Genomic DNA, 9515 nt, shown 5'->3' with positions numbered 1-9515 from the left:
AATGTATACATATCATCCCCCTCTTTCACTCATTGAGAGAATCCAGAGTTTTATGGAAGGGAGAATATGACGCTGGGGGAAACACGGTGCCAGGTAGGAGTAGCGCAAGTGTTTTGGAAAGTCCACATTCAATTGGAAGTAGCACATTTTTACTCTTTGGTGTTCTTACAGGGGACTTGATGGACTTGTAACCTGAGCTCTGGCAATTGTCAATGTGAAAAGCAAAGGGATGCACCATTCCCATGCATGTTTTTTTCAAATGTATCCAGAAGGCGAGAGTACTGCAGGAAGTGTATTTGCCAGGGAAATACAGATCTTTCACTATGGCCATGACTGCCAAGCTGTATACCCTCATGTTCAGTCTGGAGGAAACTTCCCAGGATGTTTATAGCCTGTTTTTCTTTTGGAGGTTGAAGGTGTATAGAAAAGCAGTGAATGCCCCAACCTTGTGTACCTGTAATCGCTGCACATGATTTTGCTAGCAAAAGTATTTGTTTTTATAGTCATACTGGCTGAGTCCTCCCAGTGTCTGAGAAGGCAGCACATGTTATAATGTTCACAACAACAATAATGACAATAACATTTTGCATTTGAAAGAGGTGTATTTGTTTTTTAGGTGATGCACCTTATGAACAGGCTCTTCACTTCTGCAAAGTTATCACGTCTTTAAAAAGACAACAGGAGCAGAAAGCCTTATTAAAGTTTCTTTGTATACACAGGGAAAGCAGCCATGATTATGAATATCCTTGGAAACAATATTTATAGACTAATAAGCTTTTTTTTTCCATGGTAACTTGTCTGGCTATTCTCTGGTCATACTCTGCAGCATCATGTCTTTGTAATTGTGGGTAGATACATGCCAAGCTTTCCTGATGGAGCATTAAGACACCTTTGCCTAAACTTTCCTGGTTGTGCTGTTCTAGGATCCACATAAAAGCCAACAGTCATCCTTATAGACAGATTTATTTTCCTGTGCCTGGCAAGCAACCTGGCTGATAGGTGAGAAAGTCACACAGTACAGTACAGGTGTATTGGTGCAAGCAGACTTGAAATGTATTTAGAGGTCTAAGAATTGTGTTAGCAGAGGCCCCAGGATGGGAGGGCTTTGAGCGTGGTTCACCTCTCTGATGCTAAACTGCAGTCTTTAACGACCTGAGCATAATAATTATTATTGGTTTATTGTTGTTGTTACTGTTATTCCAAGGAGCTACAATAATAATAATTTTCAGCTAATCTTTATGTTCCCTTTGTTGTGCTGGCTGGAGGGGGCGCACAGACAGGGGGACAGGCACAGCAGGGGGGTCTTTCTGGTATGCACCTTTATTTCCAGATCAGCAGCTTTCTTTTGAGCTGCCCTAAACTCTGGCCTATTCAGAGGAATAATGCCTGCAGGGGAGATACCTCCAGTATATCTCTTAGTCCCTTTGTGACAGCTCTTCCAAGTCACCTTTTTATTTTTTTTTTCTGGGGTAGAAGCACAGCCAAGAGATTTGTGTGACAGGGTTCATGAAATCCCAGCTGTGCCATATACGTCTGGGTCCCAAAAAGTCAGGACAGTTTCCAAGGTGGGTAGCACGAGATCTTCCCAAGAGACCAGTGCCATCTGCTACAGAAATGTAGCACCACCCTTCCCACAAGGCGCTTAAAAACCACTAGGACTTGTAGTGTCTCAGAGCATGGGGGTATTGAATGGGGAGGGAACGGTGCTTGTCAATGGCTTTTTCCACATGGAGGCCCTAAAAGTTTGCTACAAGGCACGCATATTGCTGGTGTCGGGAGGTGTTGCAAAGGTGCTGTCATGGGAGTGGGCTTCACAGTTCTGGTTGCCAAGTGGCTTTGCCATGTTTCACCCAAAATAGGGCTGCACTGAATGTAACAAATTAGCTTTTCCTTTCTGAAGTTGTTTAGGGTGATTCTAGAAGTCTCTTTTAAGGCTTGTGAGGACAAGTCATTGAAGGCACGGCCATGTTAGCTCCCTCAGGAGGAAGGGGCTGACCCTATAGTGACACATGGGGAGATGACTGGGCTTGATTCTCCTTTAAGATAAAAAAAATTGCCCGGAAGAGAAATTTGCATCCAGAGGCAATGCTGTATTTTTCTAAGCTTGGCTTTTCTCTGAGTATAACATGAACTGCTAAGGCCCACCCAGTGAAATCAAAAAACACCAGAAAACATCATGGGGCTCCATAGGAGCAGACCTCCCTGCTCCTTCCTGCAACAGCCGTGGTAAGGGGAAGCTGATGCCATCAATAGAAGAGACAATCCAACCAGAAAATCCTGCCTAGAGGCCAGGGCGCCGTAAAGATCTCAGGCTGACCCTAAGGGAGCTGGATTACCATTGCCAGTCGATATGTCTATGTTTTGTTGACACTTTTCAGCCATGGTATTTTAATGATAAATTAAAGCTGGTTTTATATACAAGGCTTCAGGTTGAGCAATTCTTTTTTTTCCTCACTGAATTTGTTTCAAAAAATATGAAAGTAAACTTTCAAGCTGCATCTATTAAGGATTTTCTCCACAGAGCAAAGATCGTGTTGCAAACCACCAAAGAGATAGAGTATTTAATCTGATTATGTTCTGATCATTGCCAGTAAAACCTGTATGGTTTCCAGCTGTTGCAGACTAATACTGCTGTAGTATTACAGTTTCACAGTTGTGAGTTTGCTAGACAGTTTTCAAGCTGATGGTTATGTGAGAGCTCTGCTCTCAGACCATTGTCGTATGCATTGGTCTCAAAGGCTGGATGGGCTGTTGATATATTGTATGAACACACAGAATAAACCAGGATGCTTCCCCAACACAAACAGGACACTTTTTGTTTTGTATCCCCAAGAAAGGCACATTACCAGATTTTGAGTTGAAGTGAAATCATTGCATTTGTTGGATTATTTTGTGACGAGAATAATCAGGGAGTCCAGAAAGCCAGTCTTTGTTACCACCTACTCATGAGCCACTCCATAACCTGAGGGAAGCCTGCAATTCCCCATATAAACTGAAAAAAAAAAAAAAAAATCAAAGAAAATCAATATCCTTCCCCACCCCTTGCTTTTGCTAAGTGTTTTAAAAAATATTCAGGTGAAAGGTGGTAGGCAAGTAAGAACTATTACACATTAGAAAATATTTTGCTGGTTTGCAGCAAGCTGCAAGAGGAAAGCAACAATTTGACACCATCACTTTGAAGTGAGGGATAGAAGCAATGTTGCTTGAACTAAAAAGGGATTTGTTTTATTTTGTTAATTGCAGTCCTTTTGAAAAATGATACTTAGAGTGCCAATGAAGTGCTAATTAATGTTAGGATGTGGTACACCATATAATAAAGTCTGCTGTTGAGGAATGTGAATGAAGAATAAATTGTTTCTGAGGTGTTGATGGCTAAACAAGATTGCTTTAAAAGTGGGCAGCATGTAAGCTTGACTTTGCATTTTTGCAAGCTGTCGCCTTGCTCTTTATGTTCATTAGTTCATTTTCCATGGTGTGAAACTGAGAAAGAGAACAATCCTTCCATTTTAGCCACCACTGGCATTCCCATTCTGACCCTGAGGCTTTTAGATGCAGCAATTTTGGGGATGGGGAGGTGCTCCAAGCAGCATCGTTGAAAAATTGTTATGTAACGAACCATCATCAGTTTAAAAAGATAATTAAGATTCTGTTTCTCACAATGTAATTTTATCTGATACTTTGCCTTTTGTCTGATTGTATGTGCCATTGTGCAACTTTGGCCCCACATTGATGAAACCTAGAATTGTCAGAATTTTGAGGTTATGCGTTTAACCTCTTCAGCTTTACTCTCATTCACTGCTGTCGTTCAGACAGAAACATTCAGGGAGAAACTTTTCCTTTCTATCTGCTCCCTTCATTATTTAGTGAAGTTTTCTTGGTCTATCATACCTTTCTATCAAAGGTCTAGCAGCTTCTGGCTTTGCATTTAAGAGTTTTCCCATGCAGACACATGGAGGAGCACTTTGCTGCTGTATATTGATGATAGTGTGTGGAACTTTGTGGCAGACGCCCATCCCTGATTCCCCCCCCATCCTCTCCCCCTCCCCAGTTGTCTTCTACTGCCATTCTTGATTTCTCCAGTGCTGGCAGTGGGAGCCCCAGGAAGGCACAAGAGCAAAAAGTTATATTTCAAAGAGTATACAATTGATTACTTTAAGTAAGTGCCCTATCCCTGGCAGTGTTCAAGGCCAGGTTGGACAGGGCTTGGAGCAACCTGGGCTAGTAGAAGGTGTCCCTGCCTGTGGCAGGAGGTTGGAACTATATTGTCTTTAAGGTCCCTTCCAACCCAAACTGTTTATGATTCTATATGATTTTCTTGCCACAGTGCTCCCAAACCCTTTTGGCTTGGGTAGCTGGAGACTTGTTCCAGGCCTTTGATGGATGGCTTCCTTTGCTCATGCCTCATCCTGGGTGGCTTCAGCTGAGCACAGGAGCTATCTCACCATCAGCTTCAGGTACCCATCAACCATTCCAGTACATCCAGTCAAACGTAAAAACACACTGCTGATGTACTAAGTACTGATGATCCTGGAATAATAAGCATCCCATGTTCCCAAATTATGTTATATTTGATGTGACCATCCAAACAACTGTGGGAAGCATAATCCTCATAGATGGACCTAGTGAACTTAAGGCAGAAGAACTAGGCTGACTCTGACTTAGTTGCAGATAAGCTCAGCCATATTGTCCTGGGGAATTCAGTCCTTGGTGAGGCTTTTTTCTCCTTTTTCTTTCCCAAGAGGATGAGCCCTGAGAATGTGTCCTTCTAGCCACGTAAGAATAATTTGCAGGCTGTCCAAGTTTAAAATCTGGCTTTTCAGCAGGTATGTTCTATTCAGCTGTTGTGAAGACAAACCTTCAACAAATTGTGAGAATGATGAGCAGTACTGAGTATTTCATGAACCCTTCCCAATGGATGAGTTCAGACTCAAGTTGTGTTCACTTCTTCAGAAAGTAGGCAAATCTGAGTATAAGTGATGAAGGAGGAATATCCTCTCTGCTAGAAAAAAAATAGGAGAAAGATATATTGAAATAGCTGGGAGTACTTACACTCATTATTCAAAGTCAGAGAGAGGAGCTGAGGGTCAAAGGAAGAACAGCGAGTCCAATCAAGGGTGTGTGTGCAGACAGCTTTTGGTTGTCAGCTGGCCAATGTTGGTGTCACCGTTCTATCAGCAGCCCTTCATTTCATTAGTAAGTGTCCAGTGGAGCACAGCTGGATGGAGGGACAGTACCATACCTCAGAAATCAGCAACACTTTTCCAGCTGTGGTCGATGAGGTAGGCACAGCAGCTTCTGTGCAGGTGCCTTACGGTAGCCAGCTGTTGTGGTGACACCCTGTGTGGAACATCTGGCTGGGAATATGGAGCTCATCAGTCTGACACCCTCCAGGGCTTTCTGAGTAGAGCATGTGGTGGTCACAGGTTTTGCCAGCACACTGGAGATGCTTTTCCTGCCACTGTGATATAGCAGCAGCTGAGGAAAAGGGGAGAGGATTGACCGAACCTCTTGTGAGAAGAATATTTCACCTAGAAAATGCAGTTTTGAAAAAATGCAATTGTATTGTGACCAAAATGCTTACTGTCATGGAACAATGTGGTTTCTTCTTTGGAAGGAGGACAAGGAAGAGTATAATTTTGACATACAGATCTGTTCTGTAGTGGGTTGCATCTTCCAAAGGTTGCTTTTTTCCTTTCTAGAAATATTTTGGAATTTTTGTGCTATTGTGTTTTTAACTCCCTGATCCAAAAGGAGAGCAAATCTGCAATAGTATGTAAAAAAAAAAAAAAAAAAAAAATTGCTTGATAACAATTCTGTTTACCAAGTTCTCTGTATCATTATATAATATTACTATAGCCCTGCTGGCTTTAAGTTCCATAGGTTAATAAGTTTTGCAACAGCACTGTTTATATGGCATGGTGATATGCTTTTTGGCAGTCCCAGTATTCTAGGGTTGCATTATATTTCATGTGGAAAAACAGAACTTTCCCAGATGTGCACTCACAAAATGTTGTGATTTTTGATCTTTACACTGATATAGCCAAAACAAGGTTTTATTGATTGTAAACAAATGTGAGCTCACTTGATCAGCATTGAGCAGAGTATGGAACTCTGTACTCTTTTTTTTTTCAAGTCTTCAAGTATCACTGGCTATTTTAGAAAACGGTAATGTGTGAACAGAAGTCTTAAAAAGAGAACTTGGGTAAGAGCTCCTTTTGTTTCCAAAGTCTATCTCCACTTCCCACACACATTCAGCTTGCTTCTGGATATGTATTTAAGGCAGAGAGAGCTCCAGGCTGTTCGTGCAATGAGATTGGCAGGAGGCAATCTTTCTTTAAGTCGCACAATTGAAGGGCACAATTGTGCCCTTAGAATATAAGCTAGGAAAAGAGCTAATATGATAATTAAATGATCTGAAAAGATGCCAATTAAAATAAATAGTTTCACATCATCTCAGTAATAGAAGTGATCTTACTTTAAGAAAGTGCTTTTTATCTTGAAGGCTTCCAGAGCCCCCACAGCCTGGTATGTGCTTCACCTGCTGAGGAAGGGCAACTGAAATCCAGTTTTGGAACAGGAAACGCATTACTATTATCAATGCTGTTTTCCAGAAATGATGTGATGTGCTGTTACAACCAGAGCCACTGGCAAGGTGACATGTGGATATAGTGTTTGTTGATCAGTATCCAGAGTTTTGCCTCTACATGAAGACTTCTTGGGTGCTCATTTTTATAGACCATATACAACTTCACCGTCACAACCTGACAGGGCTACAGAAATCTGCAACCTATCACTTAATCTAGAAGTAATAAAAATAAATGTTTTACTTGCTTCAAGATTTATTTCCTTGTAAGAGATGAAGTATATATTCAGATTTAAAATATGCCCTCTTAATTATTTTTAACATACAAAAAGCAATGGGCAGATCATCTAACTCTGTTAGATCAGAGCCCCAAAGCCAACATCCTGGAAGAGCATCATTACAGTACCATATTTTTGCACCTCTGCTTTTCCTCCTTTGAAAATACACTTCTACAACTCTATTGAAAGAGAACAGCTTGCTAGGCTCCTTACCCGAAGAGCAGGTAGTCTCATCTCAGTCACAACAGTGTAGTCATAAGGTCTTTGGTGAGCCTTGGCTTGGCGTAGTTAAGAATTAAAAAATTTATTAAGAATTAATGTTAGTGATTCATAGTGATGCTTCAGATTTCCTTTCACTGAGGAGTTTCATTATTTGTGGCCAGGTTATTCTCCTATTGCTATGTACAACTTTCACAAGTGCAATGGAAGGAAAAGAAGAAATAAAATTCTGCAATCCCTGCTTTTCCAGCTGCTTCTTTTCATCCCCTCAGCTTCACACCGTGGTCATGGGCACTTGTTTGAGGACCTTACACGGAGTGCTGTGAGCTGAGCCTTGGAGGACTTGTTCCTAAAATGGAGTGACCAAGAGATTATGAGGTTTGATGTGCATACATCTTAGACATCTGCATTTCCAATGTTCCCAGAACCAGTCCTGGTAGAAGACATTGCACTGCTCCTGCTGCTTCAGGCTAGTGTTTTTCTTGATCTCTCTCCCACCAGTTGCACACACAATGCCACATTCCCACTGGTGTGTTTTGGGTTTTTTAAAGTAACTCTTGAGGAGAACAAATTATGTGTGCTTGTTGCATCCACAATACTGTGTGTAAAAATGAGCACAGAAGTGTAACTGAGCATCTATTTATTATCCCCTTGTGACTGTATCTACCTCAGAGATAGACAATTGACCTAGGCTTAGATTTTCTAAAAATTTATGTGTATCAAAAGGGATCTTGTACAGGCAAAAAGCAGCAAGTTGTTTTTTCCAAGAGCGGATTGCCATTTTAAGCAGTTTTTGGCTTAATAAGTAAAACGGCTCAGGGCTATATGCATGCTGTAATGATTGCATTTTGTAAGAAAAGACTGTGCCTATGGGTCTCAAAGTTTCACAGCCGAGACTAGTCATATTTGCAGTCTTTTAAGTCACAACCCCAAGCTATTCTCACCACCGTAGATAAGGGATAGCTGATCACAGAGTAACACTGATTTTAAAATAACTAACCACAGCAAAATTAAAATGGCATAGTCAAGTAATACAAAGACTGTATGATTGACAAGATATCTGTTCTTTGAAATGTACAGTAGGCAGTAAATAGCATCTTATGTCTATAAGCTGTTTTCTATCGTAAAGCCAAGAATAACGATCTGGCATCTGTCCTTTCTGAGTTCTAAAAATTGCAACAGCTCCCTCCCAGACAAATGTCTCTAGAAGTGATAGCAGTGGTGTGCTCATGGGTTGCAATTATATCATGGGGTTCTCTTTTTTATTTTTAAAATTGTTTCTCTAATGTAAACAGCTGTGCAGGGTGGAAATGGAAGGCTTTGCCTCTTACACTTGTGCTTGGGTGGACTTAACTTACATTTGCATTTCCTTGGGGTGGGTGGGTAGTGAGACAAGGAAATGCAATATCAGCAGCTCCAATTTCTAATTTATCTTTGTCCCCATCAAAATTCAAGTGCAACTAAGATTTTTTTTAGACTGTAATCTAGATAATGTTACCTAATGCCACAGAGTTCAAACAGCTGCCAAGCTTTTCTGTACAACCCATTTCTGGCAAACACACCGAGTGTATACAGCTTGGATGCATAGGATTGGATCATATGCCTCCAAGTTCTATATTCTGTGCAACGTGATCTAGGCTGTGGTCTACGTGCATTGTGGCATAAAATGCTGGTGGTTTGCATCATGCCTCAGTTCTGCTACATGAGTGTTTGCTTTTTATTTGGAAACGGGTTTCCTTCTGTTATTGCCTTACAAGGGCCATAGGAGAGCTGCTGAAAATGTAAGTTGGAGATCATTTCTGTTCCTGATTTCTGACAAAGTACTTGCAAGGCACTGTTTATTCCTGATTTACAGTCACTGTAATGTCCCTATTCGGTGCCCTGTTGTGAAGCATATTGCAGATGTAATCACATAGGAGTGAAAAGTATTCTTGTCCAGGGCCCTGATGCTTGGTGAGTGAGTGTCTTCCTCCATGTCACCTGACCTGCAAGACCATTCCCATCTCACAGAAGCAATAGGAATCAAGAAAAGCTAATAAACCACCAGATTTTTGGCTTCCACCCCCCCACTCCCCACCCTCTCCCCCAGTATATGCTGGAATGCATTCTGATGAACAGAAAGCTCTTGAAATATGTCAGATGGCTTTGTAGAAAGAAAAATGCTCCCTCTTTCGGGACTGGTATGTTATCTGATGTCATGGCATTTTTTATTGGTTTGGGTTGGTTTTTTTCTAAGTAAAAAGGAGAATTGTAACTTCCTTTACACTAGTACATTAGCATAATACCTTGCCTTCAGGTACTGTTTGTCATTGTTATGAGTACATTCTGACATCTCTCACACTTCCAGCACTCCAAAGATCCATGACAGAGCTGAATGAAAACTTTTTTTGACTTGGCAGGAGCAGCAAGAACACATAAAACCTGCCAGCTGTCAA

At 41.2% G+C, this 9515-nt stretch overlaps 1 long non-coding RNA gene across 1 annotated transcript; it reads right to left on the bottom strand.

Moving 5' to 3' along the window:
- Positions 1–4056: 4056 nt before the first annotated feature.
- LOC134165165 (uncharacterized) lies at positions 4057–9130 on the bottom strand. The gene is made up of 3 exons (XR_009965410.1): positions 7075–9130; positions 5240–5761; positions 4057–4999 (listed from the first exon to the last, which is right to left on the bottom strand). It is a non-coding gene; the product is annotated as an uncharacterized LOC134165165 (long non-coding RNA).
- Positions 9131–9515: the final 385 nt, after the last annotated feature.

Source organism: Pezoporus occidentalis, unplaced genomic scaffold (assembly GCF_034315485.1).
Source record: "Pezoporus occidentalis ecotype Australia unplaced genomic scaffold, CSIRO_AGI_Poc_V1 ctg230, whole genome shotgun sequence".
NCBI classification, from domain to species: domain Eukaryota; kingdom Metazoa; phylum Chordata; class Aves; order Psittaciformes; family Psittacidae; genus Pezoporus; species Pezoporus occidentalis.
The sequence above is the reverse complement of the archived record's forward strand: the minus strand, read 5'-3'. Positions and strand labels throughout refer to the sequence as shown.